The following is an 18,058-nucleotide window of genomic DNA, read 5'->3' as shown; positions in this document are numbered from 1 at the left end:
AGATGATAACTGGCTGCCTGTCTGCCTATGGTTTAAAGCTAGTGTAATATTTTTGTGAAATAATTCTTGCCTGTATTGTTACTGTCTCCGTGCTCTTGTTTTACCCATGACCTGAAGGTAGTTTTATGTCAGGAACTATCAAGTTTATAGTTTAAACACAAGAGTAATGCTAATGCTAATGTTATGCTAGCTAACTGATAAGCTTTTTAAGCCCATTAAAGCCATTTTACTTGTAGTACATTGTGTCATAGGTCTTTATTTTGTAAGATTGCGGTGTTTGTAGAAAGAGATTGGAGTGTCATTGACATCATGGGGTGGTGTAATTTGCCACTGACATCACACACCTTTGAGTTACTAGGAGGACAGCAGTGATTTTTTATTTTTTATTTTACTTTACCATCCTTTTTTCCATAACTGTCTCCATTAAAAGCTGGACAGCTACTATCACCACCAGCCTTGAAGGAGTCAAGGAACGTGGCATTGATCCCAGTCCTGCAGCTATGGATGAGTCAGATCTGCTCCCCCAAGGTCAGGCCAACAGGATGTACCTATGAGGGACAAACAAGAACATCCTCATATCAAGACTGTAAATTTAAGTTGGTTAGCATCCAAATAGCTATCTTGAAGCTTGCTTATCCCCAACATGTATTTCATGAATACTTTTTAACATCGACACAAGTTGATACACACATAAGAATATATTTAAAAAATAGTGAAACACCTGAATATACAGTGTAACAAGTACATAAAAGACAAGTTCTCACACATGTTCTGCATGTAACAGAGTCACTCTGATGAAATCATGAGCCAGATATTGAAGTGTTCAGCAATAATGTCCACTAGGAAGCAAATAAACAATTACTCTGACCAAACCGCCTTAGTGCATTAGTGTTATTTATGACCCTCGTGTAAATATAAATTGAGGTGAATAGGAAATGAAGTCCTCTCTAGGGTGTCATTCAAGTCATGCTGGCAAGCAGTAATTCTCAGATGCAGAAAACAATACAGTCTGCATATGATAATGCTTCTGGTGGATAAAATATGCCTGATGCTTGGCATGTGTGTGGGCTGAGGCAATCACATATGCAGAGAAGCAGCAAGCGCTCCAGAAGGATCAATAAAGTGCATAGGATGTGGGATTTATGATGACGTCCTATCGATCAATTAGGTGCTGACTGTTTGAGGCACTCAGAGGTGCCAATGGGTATTATAACTAAATCAGAGCTTAGGCAGAATTACTGTATAACTGAAGATAAACTACAGCATTTCACTCTGACAATTACTGTCGCACCTTTTTAGAGGCTGATGAGTGTAGACAAAGACAAAGTGAGTGTGATCCAGCACTGTCTGCTGATGGAAAAAGTATCTTTGCTTTGTCTACACAAGTAAAAAAAAAAATGTCTATATAGTATTTAGAAAAAAAAAGTTTAAATTTTTATGAGCCAAAGCTGGATCTAAAGGCAAGTACAACAGATCAAAGTCTCTCTTTGGTAATCTATTAAACATCAAACATGCATGTCAAATATGTAATAATGTGCATAATATGCATACCTTGATATCTGTTCTGTGATGCTTAGTAGATTTTTAGTAACAGCATTTCCACTCAAGAATATAGTACCTATGTGTCTGAGAGAGGGACAGAATGAGATAGACAGAGATAAAAACCCTCCTCCTGTGACTTCTCAGCGGGAATGGAGTCATTTAGTAGATTTCTCTCCATGTGCCTATCACTCAAACCGAGCTGCCTTCACCATACAGCTGATAATCATACATATTCTGTGCGCGGGCGCACCATAAATCTCTGTCCCTGTTTCATCCCTCCGTCATTCATCAATCACGCAGGGACCAGGATGAAACACCGCCTGCTCGAAAATATATCATATTAGTACCGGCGATGTTTACCAAGATAATGTGAGACAACAGCAGAGGGTGAAATATAGCACCACTGCATTCCTTAAATTAAAACCACTCCTCCTCCCCTTCAGACCACCCTCTGCTGTGGGAGCCTGAGTCTCATGTCTACAAGGAGTCTTAAAGACTCTGGCCATGTGTCTTTACCCTTCTCTCACCTTGATACATAACTAACTTTTTAGGGGAGACTGAAGGGATACCTGTGGAGATACTTTAGGGATACTTACACAAATGAACTGTAGTGTATGGTTCAACACAGGTGCACAATATGCAAATTGTGTTTTTTGTTGAGTTTGCAGTGACGTATTGGCTACCAAAGGTGCAAAACCGTGCACAACAGTGTTTTGAGACAGAAAAAAAGCAAACTTTTTCAAATTATTTCTAACCCTTTTGTTTCCCCATATCAGGCACATACTCCGGGCACAATGAGTTACAATAAACTAAGGCTAAGAAATGAATTGAGCTTGATAAAACCAGTACTGATTAATGACAGAAAGTCTTGGCTCAGAATCTGATCAAGTGGGACAGTGGACATCCCTACTCAGTATCCCTGCACCAAACTTGCAATTAATCATAAACATTTTAATAGGCCTTAGATACTGTACCTCCATATTTCACTCTTCTTTCCTTTCTTCCATTTTCAGAACAAATCATTGACTAAAGGTGGGAGTATACATGTCATCAGACCATGTCAAAAGTGTTCATATCATTGTCACACTTAATGTATCTCTATGTATTTTTGTTCTGTGTGAGCACCATGTTAGCAGTCATTTTCTATCCACTTCAGCTAACAGATAGGTCAATGAAACTTACATTACACTGTATCTTCTCTCACATTAACAACACTTATACTATTGAATTTCCATTTCCATATGATGATGGCATGTATCATTCTAAAAATAATTAGCAATTATCTCAAGCTAATATCTCTTATGTATTAGGGGAAAAAGATGGAGTTCTACATCCTTTTGCATCTTCAGTGTTAATTTAAAACAGGACCCATATTTACAAAAAATATATATGTGTAAACATCTTTAATATAATCTCAGTTTTTAATTCTAAATCGATTACGCAGTGCTGTGTTTCATTGGTTCTTTGGGTGTTGGAGGATAATGCATTCTTTGGGTATTTGCACAGGTTTGTCTGCACTAAAGCTTACCCAGGACAGTACAGGCTGTGTATAGTACTCCGCTCTCACTGAAGGTTCTTTCCCTCTCTAGTATATACCCTTTTAGATTAGAAATGTAATTTGGGGAGATGAATGCATTCTATTCCAGTTTGCTGTGATCAGGAGTACTGCTGCGCAGAAAACAGCATTGCTTCCCGATTATTGAATTTTTATGGCCAGGTAATTAATTGCAGATTCCCTGTTTTGTTCTATTTCTTCCTCTCTGACATTTTAATTTCGACAAAAAGCCACGGTCTCCACACGGCCCTTCTCTGGAGATCCTAATGGTCTATAAAACATGATGACTTATAGATATGGCAGAGACTTCACTTCGCCAATGATTGTTTGAAACCTTGCTGATCACACAGAATTTAGTCCCCCTCTTGCTTCCTCCCTCCCGCCATCTCATCCCTGCCTTTCCTTACCAACCTCCTGAATTCATTTCTTGTCAATTAAACTGCAGCTACAGTGTCCCATTTGAAGAATAGGAATCTATCAATGTGTCATCGACCAAGAGTTCATTATTGGATGCGGCCTGGTAACTTTTCAAAAGCAGCATTCGGGCCATTATTCCTTAAAGACGATTGTCATTACTTGACCAGGCAGGCGAGTGTCCTTGGCTTGCATTGCAAGCACTGCATTTAAGGGCAAGAGAGAATCAATCGTAGCGGAGGGTGACAGACGCCATATCTCAAGGCAGACAGGTTTGAATGCTTATATCAAATCAGAATCCTTTGCTGGCAAAGGGAACATTAGTTACCCTGGTGTCAGGAGCACATGTAGGCCACAGCCAGCCATCCAGGAAGAAAAAGGGGGAGGGCGGTTTGTTATTTTATGCAGGTCTGCTAAAATGTCTTCAGATATTGATGAGCTACTATAAAACATCATTCTCCCCCTTGCATAATAAAAGCATATTTAACGCCTTAGCTTTTGCAATTTGTGCTTTATTTTATTCTTAAATAACATAGGTTTTATTCTTTATATACATAGTGGCTAGAACTGGCTTGCAAATTAAAAAACATTTTCATAATAAATTGGTAAAATACTGCATGTTGTAATGCAAATTCAGCAAGATTATACTAAGGCTATGGTTCATTACATGAGGCACTGAACAGACCGTATTAGCATTTAACAATATACTCCCTATTACAGTAAGATGCAGAAGAAAGGTTGATATGAATAAGTCTTGTCCTTGGCCGAAACACTAATCATTCTTGTGTTCCCCTCTACTCTAATATATGTCCACAGGATATCTATCCAGGAGTGTTTATTTATCATCCCTCCTTTGCTTCTTGCTTCTTTCTGCTGTCCCCTCGTCATGGTGCTTTTTTCTGCTGTGTAAGCATAAGTCCACACAACATATCACTCCTGAAGCATACCCCCCTCCTAACCTTCAAGAGTTCTCCCAGCACAATCTCTATGGCTCTGTAATGGCTGATGCAGTTACCATATTTCAGCCCTAATTGGGTCGAAGCTACAGAGCCAATTTGGGAGGGTAGTTTGGAAGAGAGTTCCTCTGCGACATTGTTAGGCACAGGGATGTCTTCTGTGTTGCCAGGTGTGGATTGTAATTGCCACTGAATGAAAAGAGCACCTCAGAAGTGGAGGGCCGTTGTGGTTTTGTTGGGGGTATGTGGGTGCTTTATCCACAGCAGTGTTTTCCTCTGTTTCGGCTCAATAAGTCAATGCAGACAAGATGAGATTGGGTGACTTGTCTTGTTTACATCTTTTAGGTTTGTTTTTTGGAGTTCTTATGCCCTGAGAGGACAGCGTTTGTTCTGTGCAACCAAGATGTGCACTCATCAAAATGACATATTACTTACCAAGCATCCACTGTATTCTATTTTCTGCCTACATCCTATTTTCTTCTGTGTAGCAAATGTGCTATCTCGTCCATGAAGCATTGCTCAGAGATGAAGATGTGTCTCACTGTCTGACCTTACATGCCGCTCCTCAGAGCCAGGATCTATGGCAGCCATTTTCTCTCTAGCCAGTCATGAAGAAGCAAGAGATGTAAATGTCAGTCTGTGTCTCCTTAACACTCAATAAAGGGCTGGGATTGGGCCCTCCGCTCCGCCAGTCGATTGGCCATCTAATGAGGAGAGGCCTTACCATAACTCTAAAAGATTCACTACTGTTTGTGTTTCACCAGAGGCCCTAGCACAGTAATAATTCCAAGTGGATAAATGTTTTCCCGATAACAAGCTGAAATAACCTGTCGGGCTGAAGTTGATGTAGAAAAGAAGAATCACACAATTAGCGATCAGTGGGGATTTATCCTGGTAGCAGGAGACAGAAGGCAGGAGGAGCTTAGTCCTTTTCTCTGTCTGGCAAATATCAAGGCTACCCCGCTCAGATGTGCTCTTTCTTCTGTATTTCCTCAACCTGTGTGTCATCATTCACAGGCTTTGCCTTTGTCGCAGCCCTCTGTGTTTTTACCTAAATACCCTCTCACACTAGCATTTAACTTGCTAATGTAATTGAAGTTACTCTGAGGGAAGGGGTTATGGATGATGCTCTTGCAATGAGACAATGCTCCCTAATCTCCGTTTATCTAGAGGCTACTTGCCACCTTGAAAAAGAGAGGTATAAGCGGGGAAATCCATTTAGATTTGTTGAAAAGATAATAATAAAGAAGGTTTTAAATTAAAGACATCAGTTATTTCAAATTATATTAATGGTTCAATCTTCAACAACTTTTAACTGCACTGATTATACAAAAGCAGACAACACTGTCTTTTATAACCGCTCTTTGAAATTTTGATTTCGTTTGTTAATTGGCACTTTCTCTGCAATAATTTTCAAATAAAGGGGTTATTTAAGTATCCTAAAAAGACAGAGATTACGTTGTGTCAGACCATTATGCCTTTCCACACCTTATAATGTTACAAGGCACTCTAAAGTTGATTTATAGCAACCAATTTCGTCATAAAGAGGTAGGACTACTGTAGCTATTGTAATTAACCTTTAAGTGTGATGGACTTTACCGTATATTGCCCATTTCTATTACTGACCCACATATATCACACAAGAATATGCAGCCGTTCCTTGCATTCAAGGCCTCCCAGGAGCATCAGCATACACTATGTGTCCGATGACATCATATCCCCATGGGAGTGTGAATTATCTTGTTTTCGCCAGATCTCTCATATGTATTTTCTCTGCTGTTCTTGCACAAATGTATCATTTAAACCATTAGCAGCACCTAGCTCTTTCATTAGAATGAACTATATCATCCCCTCCCCAGAGGCACCCGCAAGCCACCGGACTGTGAGAATACATTTCACTGAGAAGGAATATTGAAGGCGGCAACATGCCTCGGTAAAGTATTACTTAATTTATACTGCTAATGTATAACATTGATTCTCTGTGGGGAAAATAAAGGACAACATATTTTCAGAGCCCACATCATTAAGGTTTAATAATTTAGACCCAGTTAGCGTGATAATAAATATACTGGGGGAACTTAAGTGAGGGTTTTGGTGATGAATGCAATTAGAAAACGTTGCACTTACATAGAAGAGTAATATGAATGGGGTGTAGAAATTAATTGGAGTTGGAGCAATGGTGTGGCCTGAGGTGTTTCACGGGAGGGATAAAAAACAGCCTATTTTTCCAAGAGCCCTATCCAGAATACTAACTATGCTCTGTACGGTGAGTTTCCTTATCGATATCTACATAACTAACAAATGACTGGCCTAAAAAATGGCTCCTGCTTCTTCTCTTTTCCAAATGCAAGTTTGCACTCTGAAATTAAAAGACGGTGATAATGTGCATTAGGAATTCTTGTGAAGTGTTTCATTTTATTGCGGTTTGGATGCCTGGCTCTATACATTACCCATTGTCTTTCTAGTGTATCATTAGTTGAGGAATAATGGGATAACAGTTGCTGCTGCATACACAGACCCTTAGATTCATTTGTTTTATACAGTATGTATCAGCAGGACTCTGATAGCTCTTCCAAACTATTTATTATATTGCACAATTTCAACACTCTATAATGAAGGTGTATAAAAAATGTAAAGCAATGATTAAAGTCAAGTCAAAGACGAAATTAAAAGCAAATGGTTTAACTCCTTTTTGAAATATGGTCAATACACCCTTCTGTCTTTTAAACGAGTCATTAGAGTTCCAATCGATATAATTACTTACATCTACTTCCAAAAATGCATCAATCATAACATTTGTAAAACAAATGTCATTATGTCAAAGCTGCAGTAACTACAGAAAAAAATAACTTCACTATATTTTAATGAAACTGTCACTATTGACAGATAATCTGTAATAATGTGTAAAAAAGTAGGTTACATACAATTAAAACAAATTACAATTAGACAATGTGGCCCAAACTGTAATATTTATGGTCACATTTTATAGACTAACATATGCAACATGCTTGTTGTTGTCATTATAATCCAGCTTTTTTAGATGTTATCCTTACTCTATTTTTTCAAACAAACCCCTGATGTTGCTGCCAGAAACATAAAAAAAGTTTTTTAGCTCTTCATAAGAAATTATTTTAGTTTAGTATGCAAAGCCACTTTCAAATAGCAATTGATGTTACATTTTACATAGGACCATTTCTAGTGACCTCTCTATGTCTGCCAGCTGTATTTTTTGCAAATATTTGTATGGAATAAATCAAAAGAATAAAGTCTCTGCTAAAAAATATATAAGAAGAACTAATTATAAATTAAATAACAAATAATTGTGATGATGCAAATTTGCAACAACTTTTTGGTAGTTGCCATCAATTAGCAATGCTAATGTACAAAGCTCATGGTACCACTTTCTAATAAGGCATACTTTTATAAAAGGTTTAAAAGTTGTATCAAATAAACTCATTTTAATAATCATATTAATTTTTAATCAATGACTTACAGAAGTAATAATCCCTTAAAAAGAACTCACTTTATGTTTTCGGCTATCCTCCTGTACACGTTTTTGACTTTTTTGCTACCTGAAATTATTTGTTTACTCACAGACTAGTTCACACCAAACCAGTCCTTCCAAGGACACTGAGGCATGAGGAGTAGTATGCATTGTGTAACACTGATAATGTTCCAGTCAAAGGCCCTTCTCTTCAGTGGAGTGGTCGCAGGTTTTTAAAGAGCTTCCCAGAGCTAGTTTTTACACCCCAGCAAAAGATTAATAGTACGCCGCCCTTGAAAAATGAAAATCAAAGGTTTCAAAAAGCTCCTAGGGATTAGAGTTGGGGAGTCTGATATCAAGCCCAGTTTACTCTTTATGATGTCATTTTCTTTTATGGAGGAAGCAGGGGGTGAAAGCTCAAGGCAGATATGGGATCCAGGTTTGGGGGTAATCTCCCATATACCACAGTGCATAAATCTGCTCCATTGATCTCTGGAATCATGCTTCTATTGACAAGAGCGAGTCTCTCTTTTTGAAAAGTGATAACTGTGCAGGGCAGTCCCACTAAACATTTATGGATGTCATTCCTGCCTTGGTCTGGGCCCCTGCTCTGTAATAGCTTTTAGCGTCATGTAACACTCCTACGTGTGAGTGAATGCGCAAATGTGTCTGAGACCCTGCTGAGTAAGTTTACGCTAGCCGTTAATCATTGTATGGGCCAGCTGGCTGTAGCCACTGGGCAGGTGGGCCTGTCAGGTTGGCAGCCTCAATCATGCAGCACTGAAACCAGAGCCCTCAGGGATGACCATGCCCCGGGTGTCTCTGAAGTCCCAAGTCAACTGGCGCTTACCAAGTGCTATTTTGACTGATACTTTAGATTACTCTCCAGTGTGTTGAACTTGCCCAAGTGCAGTAATTAAATCCCAATAAACAGATACATAAAATTGAAAAGGAAGACATGATGTTTTTATTTTGTCTCTGGTTTCGTAACAGTGAAACATTAGTTGGATTCATTCACTAGCCTGTGGAGCTGAATATCTTTCTCCTACACTGTAAACATGGTCTTGACAATGTGCAGTACTTTAAAGGGAAATTCCAGTATTTGTCAGCCTTTGTCAGCTATTATTTGTCATATTTTTGTCTAATATGACTACTGGTCATGATAACATTTTACTCCATTGTAGAGTTCAAGTTAAGAGTAATCAACTCAAACACTTGTCTTTGAGTATGAAAAGCAAACAAAGAACAGGAAGCATGAAAATCCTGTAACCAGTGCAGCAATTTGCATAACAGCAGATTTACTACCTGGTCAACTTGCTAACTGACTTACCTGCCATTTTAATGCATGTGAGGTTGTGGCTTGCTTTCACTGTAGCTCACATTATTAAGGTAGGGAAGTTGTAGCAAACATGGGACAATGGTTTGAGTATATTTACAAGGAACACACCGTACATATAGTCGAACTGGCCATCGGGAGCACTGGGAAAAATCCTGCTGGGCCAGTCTGTTTAAAAAGTCCAGGGCCATTTTTCATTCCCAGTCTGTCCCTGAACATACAGTGTTCACTGACACGCAATAAAGTTGTGGCTAGTTGCTTTACTGTACGACTGCTGTGCCGTTTGCTACAAGCGCTACAGGTATTTCAAGAGGACTATATTTCTGTTTTTACTTTCAGTCAGAGTCAAAGACAAGTGTCTGAGATGACTGCTGGAAAGCTGCAGGAAACTTGAGCTCAGCATTGTTCTTGCCAAAGTCAGCATTTCCCAAATCTCTAAAATGAAGGTGGTGAGTAAAATGTCATCATGGTCAATAATCATAAAAGGAAAAGAAAATACAGAGGTTGAAAAATACCAGATACGAGGCTGCTACTTATAAAGACCTTACCTAATGTCATATTTGATATAATAATTTAATATAATATGAATGTTAACTACCACTAACCTACTTTAAACTATGAACTCTAAAGACACCTAAAGATTCCTCATCTAAAGGTCTTGTTTCCAAACCCCCCTGACATCTAACTAGCTCACTGATGGACAGAGGGTCAGAGGTGTTTAGCATTTTCCACTGTAAGTTAACACTAAACAGAGGGAGAGAACTATGCGGCCTGTTCTTCCATCCATCGCCCTGAAGTGGCTCTGACAGGCAAGCATCTGTACCCCCAGGAGCTGACAAATCTCCTGTGAACCAAACAGGAATGCTGAGACCCCAGATTAACACTGTGGCCCACGATGAGGACGTTCTGTGGGCTGAACTTGAGGACAGTTTGGAGCATTAAGGGTTAAAACGGTTGTCTGTCCAATCGAGGAGTTTAATACACATCCAACTGATGATATTGTGTTGTTGTTGTTAACTGTAGATGAGATATTGTTTTTGTTGATGCTGATTTACTTGTTTCCCAAAGCTCAAAACTGTGCTACTTAAAGGTCATAACACAATAATTGTCTTTGTTGGGTAGCTCTTTTGTGGCATTCTGTTGTTTCCATCTATTAAATGTCAAGGATTATCTGGGCTGTGTATATTTACTAAAAATTAAAGAGGCTCTGTGAAATCAAACCAGCGCCAGTCCATGGGCCAAACTCACCTTCACAAGTAAAACTCTGTTTACGCAGAAAGACGAAAATATGCATTTGCATTCTTTTCGTCAGATTCACAAAACTGCGTGTATGCCCGGTTTTGTTATCGAAATGTCAATCGTTGTGGAACTGGTACGTTCACAAGCCTCATTTCCACTTCCACAGTTATCAATGACTAGAAGTAGAAAGGCCTTTAAACAGTTTTCAGATCAACACTCCATCCACCACTCATTAGACCTATCAATCAGAAGAATGACAAAGATCTGAGTCCCTGATTCTGACACGACCATTATGCTCGACTGTGGCTATTCATAGATCCATAGCACTAATCTGGGGTATAGCACAAAACTGTGGACCCTGTATGTAGGCATTCTCTATGGGCCCCTCTCCGTATCCATTCTTGTATTCGAGTATTCATTCTAGTATTTTCTCTCCTCTTGTCTAGTAACTCTTCACATTAGGGGCGTTTATACATTTTCTGCCCAGTTCTACGTCCCTGCCACTAATTCATCACATGTGCCTGTACGTGTCTGATATTTCCAGTATGCTGTATTTTGTAGTTTTCTCACACATTTGGTGCATGTTCTGTCAAATTGATGATTATTTATTAGAGCTCATTTTGAAATAGACTTCACAAAGTGTTTTAAAATTGAATCAGTTAGCTTTAGAGGTGCTGGTGCCAGGGTATCTGTTTCCCCTGCTTCTTGTGTTTATGCTAAGCTATGCTAATATGAGAGTGGCATCAATCTTCTTATCTAACTCCTGGCAAGAGAGTGAATTAGTGTTTTTTCTCAAAATGTCAAACAATTCCTGTAAACCACCCAAGTGAGCACTTTGTAGCATTTGTGTTCTACCTTACACATTCCTACCTGACACCTTCACGTGTGCATGCTTAAGTACACACAGCTTGCAAAACTCATGAAACCTCACTACTGTTCTGTGCTGGGAGATCACAAGATGAATGATTAAATCAGCAATGAATTAGCAGCTCCAGTGTGCTGGGAGCATGTTGGTACAGTTTATAAACGGCTTGAAAACAAACCAGCTTGGCCTTTCTTGAGTTTCACACGACCATCAAACTGTCAGGTCCAGGCACAGGCATCTACCCTTTAGTGTCTCCTCATCCCTTGCTGTGCCAGTAAATTCTCTAAAGAGCAAAGACTTCTTTACTGCAATCTTTTAGTGTTACACTGACAGCTACCACAGCCCTCCTCTTTCTCTCAACTTACATGCATATAATAGCTTCTCTTGTAAATCTTTAAGAGACATATTAATTAAACAGCCAGGGATGATGTGCCACTTACCTTTCAGTCTAATTTTGGTTGAGAACACTGTAAAAAGAGATGGACACATAGTAGTTCATATTCCTCTGCGCAGTGTTTGTTCCTTCACCCTCATTTCAGCACGAATTCTCTGCGACTCACAACAGTGATAACTCACCCTGGTCTTGATATTATCTCCTGAGCCCAGTTTCTCAGGGAAAGTTACAGTGAAATTTGTGATCCTGTGTAATGAGAGTTGAGGGTGCCACAAGAAATCACAGCCATAAAGCTAGGCGCTGTAGATTATATTGACAGCATACACACATGCACATTGCACACATATTCACATCACTCACAGCTCCGTTTCCAGTCTCCTGTTTAGAGCTGCGTTCCTGTGGGCAAGATTTATAAAAACACCAGTGACAACACGTCCTACTTGGCCTTTAAGACCTACATAAGTGGCGCTGTGCTGAGGCCAGCTGGGTATTAATAGCTGGCATGGGAAAACATAAATTATTGCTCTCTTACCAAAAATGTCATTCAATCCCTACCTCTACTTGTCAGGCTTGTCCTCCTGAACTGCTCAGTAAATCAAACCATATGTTCTACCCCAGGAAATATTCCAAATCTACAGGCTCAGCAATTGCCAAATCAACTTATCCATCAAACCCCATGCCTATCAATTTGAGCAAGAGAGTAATTGTTTCTCTAAAGGGGCCCATGTCCTCCATGCTGCCCTCTATTCTGTAACTGGCGTCTACTTTTCCAACTGTTAAATTAAGACACTTTGTCTTTAAGGCATTCGTTAGCTGCCACATCCTGTTGTCCAGCCTGTCACAACACCGGTGTTAAAAACAGATGCCCAGGGCCTATTTTGAGCAGGGATGACCTGGGGGTCAGTTGAGGATGAGGGCAAAGTGTGAAGGAAAGGACTGGCATTGTGTGAACACAAGATCACCATGCAACTCGCATGGCCTCAGCTGTAGTTCACACAGTCGGGAACTTCAGATAAAGGTGAGGGTGTATTTCAACTTAAATCAGCCAGTTTGTATGTTGTTATGAAGCCGAACTGTGTTCTGTTATACAGAAAAAAGAAGGAGAAAAAAAAGAAGATTTACTTTGTATACAGTGCAGTTATGCAATTAACCATAATTCTGATTCGATTAATACTGGTGTCATTAACAGATGTAGCCCATAAATCACATTGATCTAGTTTACATTTCCTCCAATCATTTTGAAATACATATAATTTGTATCAGTTGTTTTTTACAATTTACTGATTTTTTTATTAGAAATTGGCTGAACCCGACCTTTTAAACCACAAATTCAATCTCAAGTAGAATTAAACTGTATTGTTTACTAATAAAGTTTGAAGTGACATATTTTTAGAGATTATTTCCATGCAAAGAATTCCATTCCCTCATGTAGGTGACTTATTGGGTGACAGTGATCACAGTATGTATGACACATTTGGGCACGCAAATATTCATTTTAATGTTTTAATGGGAGGAGAGGCAAGAATAGGGGCAATGCTATATTGTTGTTATTATCAGCATTATCTAAAACTAGACCTATGTCTTAAATTAGGCATAAAACACATTTTAGCATTTCTGGCTCAAGAATAAAACATTCCAGTATCCCCATTCTGGTCTTGCTGCAGGTTATATGCACTCTTAAAATCATCAAGAGCAACTGTTCTTTTAAGAGTCAAACTTTTGCATGGGAAATGAGGGGTCGTTTTAAATGCAGTTAGCACTGATGACACCCAGTGGAATTGTTTACCTAAATATGATTTAGTGATAAATGAACTCAAATGTGTCATCGTCCTCCGCTCCATGTGTAAATCCTCTCGGTATCACTGCTGAAGCGGTCACAAGGATAGGAACGGATTCCCTCGCTGGCCTGTGAACATCTGCTGGGCCATTTAGCCAGCTAATAGATCTGCCTGGAAAGAAAAAGAGAGAGAGACAGCAGAGGCGGTGCAGGTGTTCCTGGCCAGAGCCAGAAGACATCAAACCAAAACCCAAGGCCAAATCCACCAGAGCACAAGCTGAATGACTCACAGCCTCTCACAGATAATAAAACAAGCATAAAGTTTGCTTAAGGTACAGGTGGGGGTATTTTGCGCCATACTCAAGAGAGATCAGGCACCAGCGGGGTACAGGGAGAAAGGTAATTGGATGCATATGGGAGGAGGTAAATGAAAGAATTTTGAGAATATCTCCGTGGAATACCTAATGGGGACAGGACAGAAAAGGAAATTAAAAATTATTCGAAGCAGATGGACTGTTCTTTGAGTTTTTCAGGGAAATTTATTAGTGCCGCGAAAGAAATGTGTCTGTTTATTTTGTGCTGCCATGAAATGAATGACCTGCTGAGTTGTGCTTGTGTTAGTTTATGACTGCCTGGCCATTATTCATAATTTAGAATGCATTTGTTATCGATTCATGATTTAGTGTGATTTATTGGTGCTTGTCAGGTTTCATTCAAAACTCCACCAGTTTTATTTCAGCAGCAGGCCCAGACTTTATGAAAAATATAAACAAAGTTGGGCGATGTGCGGATACAGTTTCATTTGTACCTCATTACATAACAGCCTTGGCTGGATTCAAATGGTGCCTCACTGTAATTCATTTGTTCCTGTTATTTCCTTATTGCCAACAACAATAAAATGAAATGTTCTAGAATACAATATCAGTCAAGAAACACTTTGTAATGGAAATGTTGATGGGAAAACGTCAAAATCCCTCCAAGTTCAGACAGTGTTTAAAGTTCAGTGTGGTCAGGTAGGAACATAATATTAACAATTGATCAGGAACAGCAGTTATGTATTATGCGCCTATCCCAAGAGGATTTGTTAGGAAGCTGTTTTGTTCCTACAGCAAGCATCATTAAATCTACTGCCTCTGGATGTCTGGTAACATAAAGGTTAGCACTGATATTAACCCAACATATGGTTCAAATTTGGAAGAAATATCTCAAGATTAAAAGTCTCACAATATAAATGGGTCGGCTCAAACTGTTTAAATCATATACATTCTGTTTTAAATTCAATCTTACTAATAGGTTAACTTTTAACTTTCTAGCTGATAGAGCAGGGTTGTTTTTTTTTTATCATTTTCACTGTCACATCAGTTGTGCTTTGTTCCTCATGAAGATGAGCAGGCTCATCCAATATAATGAAACTGCAGTGGCAGTAGTTTCAGACTTGTAGTTTGAAACCAACCTGCATTGGATTTCGGCTGGAAAAGTTAAAGTTTAAAACACTAGCTGCACAGTAGATGTTTTTAATGACTGCTGTTTTTCTGTCAGTCTGTGCTTTTGGGCTTGCACATTTCACATTTTGAACCTGCAAAATGTTTTGTTAACTGGGTAAAATTTTCTGTTTTAAAAATGTTTTGATGGCCATGTGCCTAATTGAAAAAACTTAATGTTAAATAAAATAATTACTTAGTATCATTGGTAAAAACCTGTGTTTACCCTACTATTTCATGTCAAAAGGCTGCTGTGAAAACGGTCTAGTATAAAACCTCAAAAAAACACAGAAGAGATGTTGTAACACTGATTGCTTGCAGGTTGCTTCCTATAGGTGGCACAAGTTGGCATGTGTAGGACTGCTCTGACAATGGACCTTTTTCACAAAAGACATTTTGACTTGTCATAACAGGAAAAGCACAGGCATTGCCAATACATTTATTTAAAAAAAAAAAAATTCTATTAAATTTTATTTGTATAGCACCAAATCATAACAGAAGTTATCTCAGGGCACTTTTCAAATAGGTCTAGACAGTACTTGACATAACAATGGCACTGTTATTTTAGTAAGTTATGGCAGTGTGACAGTGTGACAGTGAGCCAGCATGCACAATACTGAATTTAGCCATCACACATTTTATTATTTACACCTGTGCTCTTGCTATTGTGACATGTGAAAGAAAAGGGCGTTTGACCAAACGGCTGCCCTTATGCAAGCTGCTAAACAAGAGTGAGCCATTTCTCTGAGGTGCTCTGCATCTAAAACCAAATCAAAGGATAAGAAGTACTCAGTTTCACTGTAAACACACTCAGACTGCACATTGTGTTACAAGTAATGATAGAGTTTGTGTTGTGCTACTCTTTAATGTGATGTTATATAACAAACACATCCTCTGAGGGAAAGATTATACCTATATTCGGGGCAAGTGGTGAGCCAAAAGCAAACTATACACCTTGGTTAGGACCAGATGTACTATTGGACGTATGAGACCCTGAAAGACTTTTCATTTCTTTACAGATAAAAAATGCACACACATAAAAAAACAACAGACAGAGAATCATCTGAATCATTCGCCTCCTCTTCATATGTGCCCCTCTGAGCTGCAGGCCAAGGAGGGAGATATGTTGTGAGAATTGTGAGAACAAAAACAATTCTCACCTTGAGATAAACAAGAGGCATCACCGAGGCCCGCTCCCTTCCTGCTGTGCTCAGTGAACAGTTCCATCCAGGACAAGGAGGAATTCAACCAACAGTGGAGTTCAACCACTGTCAGTATAAATAAAAAACTAGATCCAATCAGTTCTGACAAAGCAGTGTGTAATGGGATTTGATGTCTGTGGGCGTAGATGAGGAGACAAAGTTGGAATCAATAGAACAAATAAAACAGATCCTTGAAGCAAGTATCAAAGAAAGAAAGAACTCATAAACTTGTTTGCATAGTTGAAGAAAAGCTTTGTTCTCTTGCAATACAACAAAATCATCCAAGTATTATTTTGTTTAGTGAAGCTCTAAATGTCACATTGCCTAAAATAGTAATGCTCTTAGGAACAATTAACATTTCACTTAACTTGAAATTTTATCAAAACCAAATTAATTCAGGCAAACGTAAGAGCAGTTGCAGCCCGATGGTTTGACTTGTACGAGTATCTCGAGCAGTAAGGAGACGCACCTCACATCACTGGACTCTGCCTGTTTCATCTGGATCAAAACCGAGCTGTACCTTTCAAGTCTCAGATCGGCACAACTGACGGAAACAAACAAAACCCCCCCTGACAGCTCAAAAGCCTTTCTGTGTCTGTCTGAGGTTAGTGACGCTCTGCAAGCTGACACATGGTAGAGGAAACAATTGCTTCATTAGTAAGAGGTGAAATAGTTTCAAAAAGACCTCGTTCGCTGCACTGAGAGGAAATTAATAGGCTCCAGATTGCTGCTTCAAGTGAAGTAAATTAAGTTCATGGCTGACAAAGTCATTTGGTGATGGAGCTGCTTCTCTGTGTTTTATAGGTCTTTGGCATTGCTGACGAAAAGGGCAGCGACGGTTATGTGTGGATTGACCCCCATTAGAATGTAAAATGATGAAAATTAGTTTAATTGAGGGTAAAGCACTGGGGAGGTGTCACATCAGAAAGTATAAATCTGATCAAATAGACCACATTTTACTACTCTGACACTTACAGCAGAACAATTATAATAATGTTGCATTTACAATGATTGGTGATGCCAAGAGAGGTTCAGATGTGGAACTGTCATTATATGCAGATGTAATTAAGAAAACTCACATGGGTCAAAAAAGCTGGTGCATGCACACATTTAAAGTAATGCAATAGACAAGATTCAATCAATGAGTTCATTACCTCTGTGTTGGGTGATATAACTGACTTCCTTTTCTGTTAAACACCGTGAGATGATGAATTCTCTCGACCTGCAGTTTGTTTGGATGCACTGTAAACAGATAGTTCCTCTTCCTCTGTTGCCTGACAGAGCAGCTGCTTAAGGCGTGGTCACCCCACTGGGATCTGTATAACTGAAACACACTTGCTGTTATCTCCAGTAACCACAAGTGGTGGCATTGGACTTACATTAAACAGCTGGCAAGATGTGCCATAAAAACATAACAAGGTTAATAATATGTCAATGTTGTGTTTACAGTTTGTTATACTGCCCCCAAGTGGCCAAAAAAAATTAATACAATACCTCTTCTCATTTGGTCTAATTCCATGTGTCTCTTGACAATAACTCACATTTTAAAGGACCAGCTAGTGGTGAAGTTTCAGATTGCATCTAACTGAACAGTGCTTTTGTATGTATTTGACGTTGGACTACTATAGAAACATGACGGTTCAACATGGCGCACTCCATGGCAGGCAACCCACGGGGCTGTAGATAAAAACACCTAATTCTAAGGTAACCAAAACACAACTATTCCTATATTCAGGTGATTATACACTAATGAAACATGCCTATGAGTGTTTTATTCCATTTGTGCCATTAGATCATCCTAAATGTTACACAC

The 18,058-nt window shown here is 39.1% G+C and overlaps 1 long non-coding RNA gene across 1 annotated transcript; it reads right to left on the bottom strand.

The window, feature by feature from the left end:
* Positions 1 to 369: 369 nt before the first annotated feature.
* On the bottom strand, positions 370 to 12,078 carry LOC127350158 (uncharacterized). The gene is made up of 2 exons (XR_007880526.1): positions 11,832 to 12,078; positions 370 to 548 (listed from the first exon to the last, which is right to left on the bottom strand). It is a non-coding gene; the product is annotated as an uncharacterized LOC127350158 (long non-coding RNA).
* Between the last annotated feature and the right edge of the window lie 5,980 nt (positions 12,079 to 18,058).

The sequence above is a fragment of the Dicentrarchus labrax genome, unplaced genomic scaffold (genome assembly GCF_905237075.1).
Source record: "Dicentrarchus labrax unplaced genomic scaffold, dlabrax2021, whole genome shotgun sequence".
Taxonomy (NCBI): domain Eukaryota; kingdom Metazoa; phylum Chordata; class Actinopteri; family Moronidae; genus Dicentrarchus; species Dicentrarchus labrax.
Note: the sequence above shows the minus strand (reverse complement) of the source record. Positions and strands in the feature narration are given on the sequence as shown.